Below are 15,479 nucleotides of genomic sequence, written 5' to 3' on the forward strand. Positions count from 1 at the left end.
AAGAAATAAATTGCGTTTAGACACTAATAAAAAAAGTAAGAAGAAAGAAAGACGTAAAATTGAAGAAAAATGAAAAAAATGGCATTTTTGTGATCCAACTCCAACAAGATTCGGCCCAAAGGAACCCAGGCCCGCTACATCTCCTCTGACAGCAGTGCGCCACGTGGTGCAACCTCTGTGCAACACGCGTCCTCCAGCAACCTAGCTCCACCTGTGTGACCCGCTTTCCTGACCTGTGACCTGCCCAACGACCCGATCCGCGTTTGCTGCCTCCTTTTCCTTAGCTTTTGAGCGACACGTGGCTTGCTCCCATTGGCTACAACTTGGTCAATGCCACCAGATTCCACCGGCCACATAGCAACCCATTTTGTGTGCACTTTGGGCCTTGGACCCTTCCATTTTGAGCTTTAAAGCTCACATTTTGTGTTGATTTAGAAAAAGGGGCGTAGTGACCATTCACTAAAATAGCTAGGCTAATATTAATAATATGATTTGATTTTTCAAAATCATATTTTATTATTAATGTTTCAGATTTATTTTGTAAACTCCATTTGTAGTTTAATTTATTTTTAGTCATTTTATTCTTCTATAAATAGGGACTCTTCTTCCACATTTTGTATGAAATTTTTAGAGTAAAGAAATTACAACAAAATTTCTACTCACTTTCTTCTCATACTTTCTTTTTAGAATTTTGTGAGAATGATGAGCATAATGGCCTAATCTTCCTAGGAAGGTTAGGGATGATTCCATTTGCTAGTGATATTATTTTGCTACTTTGATTTATTATGTTCTTAATATAATGCATTTGAGTTGTTTATGTTCTTTCAACCTCATCTTTATTTTGCTATCTTTATTTACTTGTGCTAATAATATATATGATTAGTCATGATCTTTCTATGTATATCTAGTTAGTAAAAGTAATATTTATACATAATTTTATGTCTAATCTTCTATTGCATTATTGCCATTGGGTATTTTTTCATTTTCAGATTTTTCATAAGATTAATATTGTGTTCCTAAAGAAAAGAACTTTATAACTCAAATTGACTTTTGTTAGAAAAGAATATGAACTTTAATGTTAGATTTTCCAAGTAAATGTTTGGATGTGAACTATTTACTTGTGTAGTTTTGTAAATCAAGTAACTAAGTAACTAAACAAGCATATAGATGATTCTTGAAACCTTTATATTTTTCAACTCTTGATTATATCTTATTTTTATTTCACTTGACTTGTCTCATTTTATCATTTCATAAAAAAGACAACAAAAAAATCTCAAATCTATTTTCATTTTTATTTATTTCATGTTACTAACTTTTTGTGTTATTTTTCTACTAATCTTTTGGTTTTAGGTTACCTCCTTGTGGACCGACAACTCGACTATTACTACAACTACCGCTTAGTGGTTATCATAATTTGAGCGTTAAACAAATTTTGGTGCTGTTACCGGGGAGGTAATTTTTCAAGAGTTTTAGTGGAATTTTTACCAAGATGTAGTAACTTTATTTGTATTTTTGTTGGTATAAATATTGTGTTAGTATAATGTTTTTCATTTGTGTGTTGTATTTTTTTTATTTGCTAATTTGAGTATTGTTCTAAAAAAAAAGTTTGGTTATATATTTGATTTTTTCGGTAAATTTTTTATATATATATATATAAAAGAAAAACGTAGGAAACGAAAAACAATAAAAAGTATTTATTATTATATTTTTCCTTTTTTTTTTGGTTACATAATTTTTTTTATATAAATAAATATATATATAAAACTATATATATTTTTCTTTTTAGTTAATTCTAATTTCATTTCTCTTTCTTAATTTCTTTTTTATTTTTTAGTTTAATAAATATTTGTAAAAAAAAAAGAGATTAAGCTTGTTATTTTATCTTCACTTCACTTCATTTCTCTTTTCTTTATTTTTGTGTTGACTATTTTGTTGCTTTAGATTTCTTAGTTTAGACCCTTCATTCTTGTTTCCTTAGTCTTCCTTAGAATTTAGTTATTTCTTTAAAAAAAGCATAAAATTTCATAAAGTTGTTCATAAAAATTCAATCATAAAACACTTAGTATTGGGAACAATTGTGTAATATTCCAAATGGTAAAAACTGATATTGTTCTGTCTAGAAAGATTGGTTGTTAAATAAGGTTTGTGATAGCGTCACCACCCACACCTACCTGGGAACCTCGGGGAGTTCTGTCTAGGCAAGTGTGGGTCTAAACCGGTACCTTGGCAACCTTCCCAATCGGCCTGTGAACATTTCGAGCATATACCTTTGCACTATTACATTTTTTGAACTTATTACTATAAGAAAACCCAGCTTGTTCTGTCAAAATAAATAATTTTACTCTGCTTAAAGGTTGTTTGGTTGAAAATGTTTAACTGTGATCCACCATACTTACTCAGTAATCTCGGGAAGTTCTAGTAAGGCGTTGGAGATCACCCCAAAACCTCCAAATCTACCTGGGAACAAGTTTAACAAAAAAAAAAAAAAAATCTCATTTTCGGGAGTGGATGAATCATCATGAAACTTCTAGTGAAACTTCTTCCAATTCATCCACCATTCCTTTCAAAACTCCTTCCACCATTCCTGCTTCTCCACAAACTTTAGTTGATAATAATCCATTCGCAATGGCTCGCAATGATGAAATCCAACAAAGAACTCTCAATGACTACCTCCATCCAACTCGCACTTCCACACCCTCATGCATTATATTCCCTCCTAATATGCCTGAGTTAGATATTAAACCTGGCATGATTCAACTCTTGCCCACATTTCATGGAATGGAAAATGAAAGCACATACGTGCATATTAGAGAATTTGAGGAGGTAGTAGCCACTTTCTATAACCGAGCTGAAAATGCCGATTCTGTGCAATTATAGTTCTTCCCCTTCTCCTTGAAGGACAAAGCCAAAAGCTGGTTATACTCTTTAGAGACCTAGGTCTATTGGAACATGGGAGGGAATGACCAAATATTTCTTTCTGAAATACTTCCCTAGCCATAAGACCAACTGTCTAAAATGCTATGCAATGGTGAATTCCTCAAAAAAGAGCCAAACGATGCTCTTGAATATCTCAAAGAAACCACGAAAAAATATCACTTGGATTGGTCCAAGTGCTACTTATAGCACCAACCGACATAAACCATCTGGGATTTATCAACTTCGAGAAGAGGATAGTGTTAAGGCCTAACTCTAAGCTTTGAAAAAGAAGTTTGAGGTCTTAATGACGAAAAATGGCCAAAAACCGCACATGATTGCTCAAGCAAAACCACAAGAACCTTGCTTTGTTTGTGGAGGGACGGAGCATTTAGCTAAGGACTGCTTAGCTTTTAATGAAATGAGGTGGGTTTATGATGAGAAATGCAATGCCTTAGGGGCATATAACAAGCCATTCTCCCATACGTACAACCCTGGTTGGAGAAATCACCCAAATTTCAGTTGGAGAGATTCCAACCAAGCTCAATCGTTTGGAGGCCAATGGAGAAATGAGCAACAAGTTCAACCATCAAAGACATATTTTGTACCTCAATACAATGCTCATCCACAATGAAATTCTCTCGAGAATACCCTTCATGCATTCATAAAGGAACAATCCAAAATAAATTGCCAAAGGATGGAAGAAATCAAAGAAATGAAATACAATTCTCAAAATTGACTGAATCCTTGGCCATTTCAGAAAAAGGCAAACTTCCTTCCTAACCTAAATTCAATGTGCAAGGCCAACACATGCCCCAATCCTCAAATTCCAATGATCCAAATGTTAAGGAAGTAAATGCAATCACAACTAGAAGTGGTAAAACTTTGCAAGACCCATCCATAAACATCACCTCTCCCAGCATTCCAAAAGTAAACCCCGAGAATGCACCACTCAATGCTTGTCCAAAAGTACCATTTCCCTAGGCTCTTAGAATTGTTGGGAAAATTCCTGATAACCAAGCTGAAATCCTTGAGCACTTGACACAAGTGAAGATTAATCTTCCTTTGCTTCACATCATAAAATAAGTGTCGACTTATGCAAAAATCATCAAGGATCCATGCACTACTAAAAGGAAGCACCGTGTTAAGAAGACTGCCTTCTTGACTGAGCAATTGAGTGCGGTGATTGAGCAAAAGACACCACTGAAATACTAAGATCCCGATTGTCCCACCATTTCTTGCCAAATTGGGACTCATGAAGTCAGCCAAGCTTTACTTGATCTTGGTGCGAGTGTAAATCTCATGCCTTACTCTGTGTACTCACAACTCGGTCTTGGAGAAATGAAGCCAACATCCATTGTGCTACAGCTTGCTGACTGCTCCACCAAAAAGCCTAGGGGTATTGTTGAGGATGTTTTAGTTAAAATTGAAAAATTCTATTACCCCATGGACTTCCTTAATCTTGATACCCAATCTATGGTAAACATGGAGTAAAAAATTCCTATTATCCTCGGAAGACCATTCCTTGCTACTGCAAATGCTTTAATCAATTGTCGAAATGAACTAATGAAGATATTGTTTGGAAATATGACTCTTGAAGTCAATATCTTCCACATCGGGAAACAACCTTGAGAAGATGATGAATGTTATCAAACATTCATGATTGACACTTTAATTCCCGAGGAGGTTCAATTGCGAAGCAACTTCATAATCTTGATGAACTCCTCATTCTGTGTGACAATGAAAGTCCCGGTTCTATTGAGTCTACTCTTGCATTATTAGATCACATAGACTCATGCAATAGAAGGATTAAGTTTTGTCAACCTCGCTTTGAAGAGCTACGTCGTGAGAGGGCATAGCCGAAAACTTTAGCAGAAGAGGTTCCAATTACTCAATTGACCCAACTACCCGAGGGTTTGAAACCTGTCTTCTTGGGAGACGGTGAATCCTTTCCAGTTATCATCTCGTCCAACCTTCAAAATTCTCAAGAACTGCAGTTACTCGAGCTACTGCGAACACATAAATCTGTGATAGATTGGATGCCTGCTGATATCAAAGGTATTAGTCCTTTAATTTGCTCCCATCAAATCAATCTGGAGGATGAGCCTATCCCTCGAAGAGATCCTCAAAGGCAACTGAACCCCAAAATGAAAGAAGTTGTAAAAAATGAAGTTTTGAAATTGCTAGACGGTGGTATTATTTACCCAGTAGCTGATAGCAAATGGGTCAGTTAACCTCAAGTTGTGCCCAAGAAATCTGGTGTTACCGTGGTCCATAACAAAAAAAGGGTCCTTGTCCCAAAAAAAAACTGTGACAAGGTGGCGCATGTGCATTGATTATAGAAAATTAAATTTTGCCTCCAGCAAAGATCATTTCCCGCTCTCATTCATTGATCAAATCCTTGAGCATGTAGCTGGTCATCCTTTCTATTGCTGGCTATTCTGGCTATTATCAAATTGAGATTGAATTAGAGGATCAAGATAAGACAAATTTCACTTGCCCCTTTGGCACCTTTGCTTTCTGGCGTATGCCATTTGTTGACCATGATTTTGGCCAACGATGAATAGACGTCAAAACTATAGTAAACCTTTAAGAGAAAATACGACACTGATAATTTTATAGTGGTTTTGCCCCAATATGTTGGTAATAGTCTAATCCACTTAGAGTTGTGATATATAGATCTACACTTAAGATTAGATGAACCTGTGTCAACTAAGTTTCTTAAGTGTAAATGAAAAAATACAAGATTTCTCTCAGGATACAAATGCTCTCTCTGGAAAATCAGAATTCGAATCCTTTCAATGATGCCATGAGCTCTTTATTTATAGGCTCAGGATCGTACAAATCAAAATCCCTCATAATCGGGATAATTCAGATGCTCTAACCAATATTTAATTAATAATCAAATTTAAAATACAACAATATGAGATTTTTTTGGGATAATCTGAGAGATTCCCACTGTGGGTACGACTAATTCTAGTTGAAGTCGTTACTGAAATTTTGTTGCAGAATCATGATCTATCTGGTCGGCCAACTCCACTCCCTAAAGTGTGACTGGTCGGCCAAAGCGCTTTAGTGGTCAGTAAAAAATCCTTACCGGTCGGTCAGAAATTTCTCCCAGCCGATCGGACACCACGGCATCCGCCCGGTCACCACGCGCATCTGCTCGGACACGCCACGCCATCCGCTCGGACACCACGCACATCTGCTCGGACACGCCATGCCATCCGCTCGGACACCATGCTCAGTCTGATCGGATTCTCCCCCTTCCACTCGGGCATCTCGCGCCAATGGCTCGGACGCAGCCTCATCCACTCGGCCCTGAATGCTCCCAAGCCTTTGGGCTTGCAAAAATGGTTCATGCATTTTAGGCACCAAAATATATGCTTATCATTGTCAATCTCATACATGTTTATCTAGGGAGTAAAAACATATTTTAACTACCCAGTAAAATATTTTCTGAGTAGTAAATAAATATTTTTCCTTTGCATTGATTGATTTATGTTTGTTTGGTTCACTCACCTCCCCATGCCTTTTTTGTAGATGAATCGCTTTGACTACAGGGGAGGTGACAACCATACAAACTCCGACTCTTCAATTCCCAAATCAAGCGACACTCTTCAAAGTAGTGACTCTTCATCCAAATCTCCTAGCAGTTGTACTCTCGAAGATCACCTTCGTCGTCTTAAGAAAATCCTTCCCCGGTCGTCTGTATACTTCCTTCATGAAGAACAGTTGCTTAATCAACAGCTTCAACATCTGCCAATGAGGGTGAAAAAAATCCAATCGACTTCCTCAAGACCAAGATCCTCAAGTGGCTCGTAGAGTGACACAGAAGGTAGTGGAACATGGTGAAGCCCAAACTGCAACTTCTTCAAGGCCGCCGCGCCAGATCCAAAAAGCTAGCAAACCCTGAAGAAAGACTATCCAGAAATTTACAACTGAGATTCAGCAATCAGCTGTTCTAAAACCAAGAAAAGATGAAGACGAAATGCCCTCTTGGTTCATAGCCAAGCCTTCTAAACTTAACTCCAGCATGTTCGATAAACACATTTAGGCTTCAGGCCTTGAAGGGGTAAACGTGATATGCCCGCGACCTCATCAAAGAGCTAACAAGCCTGGTGGACCCTATTGCACCTGGTCTAGATACCATGTTTTTGTAGGAGCTACTATCCCACTGCATCCTTTTTTTTGGTCAGTAGCAGATTACTTCAATGTCTCTCCTTTCCAGATAGCTCCCAATGGAATTCAGGCATTATCTGCTTTATATATCCTCTACTTCTTTCAAGGCTGGGATCCACCCACTCCTCATGAAGTGCACTACCTCTTCAACTTTAGGACCAATCCAAGCCACAAGAATACAGGTTTTTTCCACATCTTCAATAGGCATAAAGGGATTAAATACCTCCATGGTATCGCACATAAATCGAATCCCAGAAAATACTATACATAGTATTTTCTTACTTCAGACATTAAGGCCAATAACTTGGCCTTCACGCATGCATGTCCTCTCCATCAACCTCTACCAACTAAGGGAATGTATTCTTGAGAAAAAGAACTTGCTAACATGTCTACCGAAGAGAAAAATGTAAAAGGGTTGGTCAACGTGGACAATCTTCAGCTGGTGGGGTTGTTACCAAGCAATCAAAACATCATAGAAGGTAACATTACTGAAGAAGCGAACGCAACTGACCAGTCAAATGCTGGCACTGAAGTAGTGACTGATCAATTCTCTCCTGAACCATCTCCCTACTCTCGTCGACCATGTGACCTTATTATTAGGGAACCCCTTCTAGAAGACCATTGTAGACGTGCCATTCCTACAAAGTCTGGAAAAGGAAAGGCCCTTGAGCTCCATAGAGATGTCAGCTCGTCATCTGAAGAAGAAGATGACTTTCTTGATCAAATTCTAAACTCAGGTTTTTCTGCTAATCAGTAACCATAGTTTGGTGTTTTGTTATAAATAACTTCCTTTGAGAATGATTGTATGAAATCTGTAGAGTTGTGTGGTAGTAGTAAAATTTTCATTTATTTATATATTGTCTCCCATTTTTACTAACAAGTCTTGTGCTTCACTCTTTTTTGCAGATCCAGATATGTTCAAACAATTCAACACTTCCTCTGCCCAAAAGAGGAAACCTGGGGAGGGTAGTAGCTCAAACCCTCCGAGCAAAGTTGCGAAGACTATACTGACCAGTCAGGGGAGATTACCTGACCAGCCTATCACCATCCCATAGTTGACTCCTTCATCAATTCCTCATTCTGCTTGTTTAACACCTACCCGCTCGGCTGGCTTAAGTGAGCCCCTTCGAATTGCTGGTGATATTGGAAAGGAATTGCTTGACCACACTCTACACCATGCTACAACAACTCAAACCTTTGAGTCTTTGCCTCGACTCAGTTTTGAAGTTGTCCTGCAAAGGGGTCTTTCCCAAATGATGAGTGTAAGTATTTTATCATCAAGACATCCCATTTTGTTATTAATTGTTTTTACTTTAAGTAACTCTCTGTTATCCATTTCAGTCACTTATCACTATCATTCATCCTCAGCACCGAGCAATAGACTATAAGGAATTGATCAAAGTCTTAAATGATCAATTGGTGGAAGCCCAAGCCAAGATTGAAACTGTAACTACATCCGAAGGGGATCTTCGATCCAAGGTTGAGCAGGCGGAGAAGACCATTGCCGAGCGGGATGGATCTCTAAGAGAGTTGGCTGATGAGAACAAGAAAAAAATCCAAACCAACAAGATGTTGACTGATCAGCTGGAGAAAATGACTTGCGAGAATGAGGAGCTGAAGCGAGAAAAGGAAGCCGATCTTGCTCGCTATGAGGAGATTTGTTTCAACTACTTCTACCAGGTATGGAAGTTGAACAAGCCCCTCAACCTCGACTTTCTCTCAGAGGAGGCCAGGGCAGAAGAGCTTGCCAAATGCGAGGCAAAGGCTGCTGAGGAGGCAGCCAATCCTACTGGTGTTATGCCTTTTTCACATGATTTATCATTCCGACCAGAGGATGTCACCGATGCCGAGGATGGTGTTGATCAACCTGTCAACAATTTACTAGACCAGTGAACATAATTTAGCTGACCAAAGAGTCTCTTATCCGACTAGTAGACATTTATCTCAACTATCTTCTTATTATACTTTGCTCGTACGACCGAGCTGTTGGCATGTATACTTTACTTTTTAGACTTAAATCATTTACAAGTTTTTTATGGAATAGTAAAGTCATTCTGATATATGCCTTATATTTTCACATGAGTACTTAGTTTTCCAACTTAGAAGTTCTAAACATTTCATAAGTCACTACTAAGTATACTTTCTCACACTCTTATTGCTCTAACATTTTATGAGCATAGTGTTTTGTTTACACACGAATATCTGCTCTTAACTTAAAATTTTGAAAATTCCAAGTTACTTAAGCTTTGTCAAACAAGTTAGCTTAATGGCCTTTTTTGACTTCAAAAATTTACAAGTCAGCCTAAAAATAAATATCTTTACTCGTGCTCTTATTGCTTGTGTTGAATTACATACCACTATACCCTATGTGCCCCCAAGTGATTGAGGGTTGAAAAATCCTTGGTCACTTGCTACTTGACCAAATCTGTTCGAGAAATTATTACTCGTTAAACACATCGAATATAAAGAAGATATTTGAGCAGTTAAACACTGCAAAAATATTCGACCAGTTAAATATTGGTAATTTACCTGATGGATACCGACCAGTTGAACACTGCCCGGTTTTTTCCTCTCAATTTTTTTTTGTTTAAATGTACTGACAGTTGAACATTGCCAAAGTAAAAATAATCAACACATATGCATAATTTGTAGCAAGATTCGACCGTGCTGCGCATGATCTCTTTTATTACTCGTAAATAATAAGGACAAAGCATGTCTAATCACGAGTTTCAAACTAAAATTGTTTCAAAAATAAAATGACTGGTCAGCAAATAACCAGCTCATAAACAAACTTAAATAACAAGTTAAACACTTGAAACTAAGCTACCGCTCTGTAAGCAGTATTCATTGATAATACTTCCTCAAGTGCTCGCCATTCCAATAATTCCTGATCAACTCTCCATTTAGTCGAGAAAGTTTGTAAGTGCCGGGCGGCAAGACTTGCTTAATCTGATACGGTCCCTCCCAGTTTGGTCCCAGCACTCCAGCTGCTGGGTCTTTGACAAAAAATTTTCTAAGGACCAAATCTTCGACCTGGAATTTCCGATCTCTAACTTTAGAATTAAAATAGCGGGCCACTTTTTGCTGATGGGCAGCAACTCTCAAGCTTGCCTTTTCTCGTTTTTCTTCAACAAAGTCCAAAGATTCAGCTAACAATTGGTGATTCTCCTCCTGGTCATACGTACTTCTCTGATGGGATGGTGGGTTAACCTCGATAGGCAACATGGCTTCATATCCATATACCAAGGAAAAAGGAGTATGACTAGTTGCTGTCTGGGTAGTAGTTCTGTACGACCAAAGAACCTCTGGCAATTCTTCTGCCCAAGCATCCTTAGATTGTTCTAAACACTTTTTTAGAGTATCCTTTAAAGTTTTATTCACGGCTTCAACTTTCCCATTGGCTTGTGGATGAGCTACCGAGGAGAAACTTATTATAATGCCATGTTTAGTGCAAAAATCAGTAAACAAGCCACTATCGAATTGAGTGCCGTTGTCAGAGACTATCTTCTTGGGCAGACCATAGCGACATATTATATTATTAACCACAAAATCTAACACTTTCTTCGAGGTGATTATTGCTAGTGGTTCAGCTTCCGTCCACTTAGTGAAATAATCCACAACAACTACCGCGAATTGCACCCCTCCTTTTCCTTTGGGTAGCCTCTAGATCAGATCAATTCCCCATACTGCAAAAGGCCATGGACTCTGCATCTGCTTCAAGACATTCGGAGGCGCCCTGAGTATTTTAGAAAATCTTTGGAATTTATCACACCTCTTCACGTACTCCATGGAATCTCCATTCCTTGTAGACTTTGACCCCCAGCATGATCTCCGCAGAATCCCTTGTGCACTTCGGTCAGTAAGTTTTTTGACTGGTCGGATGTTATGCATCTAATTAGTGGCGTAGAGTACCCTCTTCTATATAATACCCCATCCATCATGATATACATAGTAGCTTGCCTCACAATCTTCTTGGCTTCATTGCGATTACTTGGTAAGACTCCTTGCTCAAGGTAAGTAATGATGGGTGTCATCCAAGTGTTAGCTAATGTGATGGGCATGGCTTCTTGCTCATTAATACTCAGTTCTGCCAAGTATTCTACTAATACTATATTTAAAGTTTCAGCATCTTTTGCACCAGCCAATTTTGCTAAAGCGTCTGCATTGGAATTCTGCTCACGTGGTACCAGCTTAATTGTATACTCCTCGAATTGTGCTAGCAGGTCCTTGGTTTTATTCAAGTATGCCACCATCCACAAACCTCTTGCCTGATATTCCCTTAAAACTTGGCAGACCATCAACTAGAAATCGCTGTTTACTTCGACCGATCGGGCACGAACATCTCTAGCCAGGTGCAATCTTGCTAGGAGGGCTTCATACTCTGCCTCATTATTAGAAGCATTAAATCCGAACCTCAACGTGCAATGAATTCGATGTTGCTCAGGTGTGATCAATATAATTCCCGCTCCTGGATGATGTTCATTTGACGACCCATCAACACAAAGTTGCCAGGTAGGAATATTCTGTAACGACCCAAATTTACTAATAAGGCTTAAGGGCCTTAATTAGTGTGCCGGGAGGGCAAAATTGGAATATATATGTGATTTAATGATTAAAAGCATGTTATATGGCTGTTTGAATATTTGAGATGCATGACTATATGTATTAGTATGCATGTAGGCCCTGATTAGGTTAGAAAGGGCATAATTGTAATTTTGGCCCGTTGAGGGCATAACTGTATATATATGTGATAATTGTTGAGACCACATTATTATGTGGATATATTTGTGATCTGTGATTCGAGACGATCCTAGTGAGCAGGTTAGCGAAAAAGTCACGGCGGGGATTTATACCTGGCTCGGGGCGAGCCTGGGAGTGTAAATGGGAATTTAGAGAATATATTGGGGTTAATTTTGACATTGAGGAATATAACTGGTGATTAATTAAGTATCGGAAAGTAACCAGTAAATATTAGAGACACTTGAGGAATTAGCGGGAATTGGGTGAAATGACCAAAATACCCCTAGGTGGATTAAAAGAGTTAGAATTAAAGGGGAGGGTATTGTGGTCATTTGGGCTGATAGAGGATAGTCATAACTGAGGCTTAATGCTTAGTGGAGTTTGTAGAAGGAAATAGAAGTCTGAAGGAAAGAAAAGGAAAGAAAAGGAAAGAAAAGAAAGAGAAAGAAGGGAAAGAAAATCAAGGTTGGTTTAGGCTCCTCTCCACTATTTTTCTTGAGGTTTCCTGGAGAAAATTTCAGAGGAGGGCTAGATCAAGCTGAGCAATTAGGTTTTTGAGTTAAGCTTGAGGAATTGGCAGAGCAACTCATTCAGTGGAGGTAAGATTTTGAGGTTTCTTCAGTTTCTTGTTCTTGGTATAGTTGTGGTTTTGAGCTGAGTTTTGATGGGGAATTCTAGGGAATTCAAGCCAAGGGTTTGAGGAGGAGGAAGCCAAGGAAGAGTAGAGGATATCCTAAGATCAACTTTCCAATCAAAGGTAAGGAACTTTGGTTTCAAGCTCTGAGATTTCTATGGTTTTGCTGAGTTTCTGAGTTTAGGATCAACTATGGTGAATTCTATGTTTAGGGATGCATGTGATGGGTTTTGTGTATTTGGAATGCTTGGGATGAGTGGAGTGTGTTGATAAGCTTGTTTTTAAGTTTGGTTTAGGATTGGGAGAGTTTTGATAAGGGTTGGCTCGAGGAAATCGCAGGAAGGAAAAGTACAGCATTGGCTGTCTGTGACTAGCGCTAGCCTTTGGGTGCTGTAGCGCTAGGCCATTTGTCTTGGGAAGATTTTGGGCTCTGTTTGTAGCACTGTAGCACCCTCCTTAGAGCGCTCTAGCGCTACCCTGTTTCCAGAAAGGGGTTTTCGAGTTATTTTCAAGGGTTTTTGCCCGGGGGTTCGGGGTTCGATTCCACCACCCTGTTTGGTGGAATTAGAGCTTCCCGAGGGCTTGGGATTGGTCCCGAGGCTAGGTTTTGGACTTGAGGTTTGGTGATGATTTTGACCTATGGTTGTGACTAGGTGTGCGCTAGGGCTCAAGGGGGATCTTGCTCAAGGATCAAAGTGAACAAAGTTAGCGAATTTAAAGGTAAGAAAACTGCACCCGGTTATATGTTTGTGATGGGACTAAGTGCTCCCGATATCTGTATAATGTCAATGATGGTATTATGCCCTGGGACATGTGATAAACGACCTAAGGGTGCCGTATACAATATTTGCGCATAGGGCGCGACTTGGCCACTGGTAGCCAAGGACATCTTAATATTCACTGAGCTCGATTTAAGCGGGCCGGAGTCAGTGGGATAAACATTGGATAGCCAAGACCGTTACAAATTCTCTCTTTGCCCAGTCGCATTTTCTTGCCGGTCGGGAAGATCAGGAATCCCAGTGCATTCAGCAATGAAATCCGCCAAAGCCTGTCCTTTAATGGCGGACCTCAGTTGATATTTGATTTCAAATTGGCCCAATTCGACCGCCCATTTAAGTAAACGACTAGAAGATTTTGGTTTCTGTAAGACTTGGTGTAAGGGTTTGTCGGTAAGTACTTTAATGGGATGTGCCTGGAAGTACGGCTGCAATTTGCGAGATGCAAATACTAAACAATAGGCCAACTTTTCAATCACTGGATACCTTGACTCCGCTCCTATCAACCGCTTGCTAACATAATATACTGGATGCTGCACCTTATCTTCTTCTCGCACCAGAGCAGCACTGACAGCATGCTCTGTGACTGCCAAATAAATAAAAAGGTCCTCTCCATCTACTGGTTTTGAAAGAATATGAGGTTGAGCCAAATGTTTCTTTATGGCTTGAAAAGCTTGCTCACACTCTTCCTTCCATTCAGATTTTTTGCTTCCTCTAAGTAAGTTAAAAAATGGGACACATTTGTCCGTTGATTTGGAAATGAACCTACTTAGAGCAGCAATCCGCCCAGTCAAACTTTGCACATCCTTAATCCTAGCTGGAGACTTCATTTCCACGAGTGCCTTTATCTTCTCAGGATTCGCTTCTATTCCTCGCGAGTTAACAATAAACCCAAGGAATTTTCCAGAACTTATTCCGAATGAGCATTTGAGGGGGTTCAACTTCATGCTGTACTTTCTCAGTACCGCAAAGCCTTCCTCCAAATCTCATACATGTCCTTCAACTTCCTTTGACTTTACTAGCATATTGTCGACGTACACCTCCATGTTTTTGCCGATTAAGTCACGGAACATGCCATTCACTAGACCCTGGTAGGTGGCTCCTGCGTTCTTCAAGTTGAATGGCATAAACCTATAACACTACAACCCTATGCCTGTTTGGAAGCTGGTATGATCCTCGTCGAGAGGATGCATACTAATCTGGTTATACCCTGAGTAAGCGTCCATGAAAGACAAAGTTTCATGACCAGAAGTTGCATCAACCAACTGGTCTATCTTGGTAAAGGAAAACAGTCCTTAGGACATGGTTTATTTAGATCGGTGAAATCCATGCAAGTCCTCCACTTTCCATTGGACTTGGGCACTAATACTGGGTTTGAAACCCAGGCGGGGTAATAAGCCTCTCTTATGAACCCGTTTTCCTTTAGTCTCTCGAATTCCTCTTTGAGAGCCTTCGCTTGCTCCTTGTCAAGCAATCTTCTCTTTTGCTGCACTGCTGGGTAGCTTTCATCCATGTTGAGCACGTGGTTGATCACAGTTGGTGAGATACCCACCATACCCTTGTGAGACTAGGCGAAGACATCTTGATTCCTTCACAAAAATTCTACCAGCTGTGCTCTCACTTCCAACTTCAACTTTTTTCCAATTTTTACCCCTCTGGTTAGGTCACTTTCATCTATTGAAACCTCCTCTAACTCTTCCATGGGTCCCACTTCACTATCCAAATCCCCAAAGCGAGGATCAAAGTCCATTCCCTTGCTTTGGGCAACGCCCTATTTGGTGACTTCATCACCGGATGGGGCTTGTTGCTTATTGAAACCAAGAGTACTTCCTTGGCTTATAGCTTCTAACACTTTCTCCTGGTCGGCTACAACCATAATGCTTTGTTGGTCAACATCCATCTCCTCTACTTCTTCTCTATCTACACACACAATCATATTATTCTCCTTAGCTCCCTCCCGTGCTTTAACTACCGAAGCATTGTAACACTCTTTAGCTTCTCTGTGGTCTCCTCAGACACAACCTATTCCTGCACTGGTCGGGAACTTCATGCAAGGTTGTGAGTAGTGGTCGACCAATCACCACATTATAAGCCAACGAATAATCGACTATAAAAAAATCCATCATGACTGTCTCGTGCCTAGGAGCATTTCCTATTGTGATCGATAACTTGATTGTTCCGGCCGGTGACAACCCATCTCCAGTAAATCCGTAAATAACTTGAGAGCATGGCTT

This window comes from Humulus lupulus, chromosome X, assembly GCF_963169125.1.
Source record: "Humulus lupulus chromosome X, drHumLupu1.1, whole genome shotgun sequence".
Taxonomy (NCBI): Eukaryota; Viridiplantae; Streptophyta; class Magnoliopsida; order Rosales; family Cannabaceae; genus Humulus; species Humulus lupulus.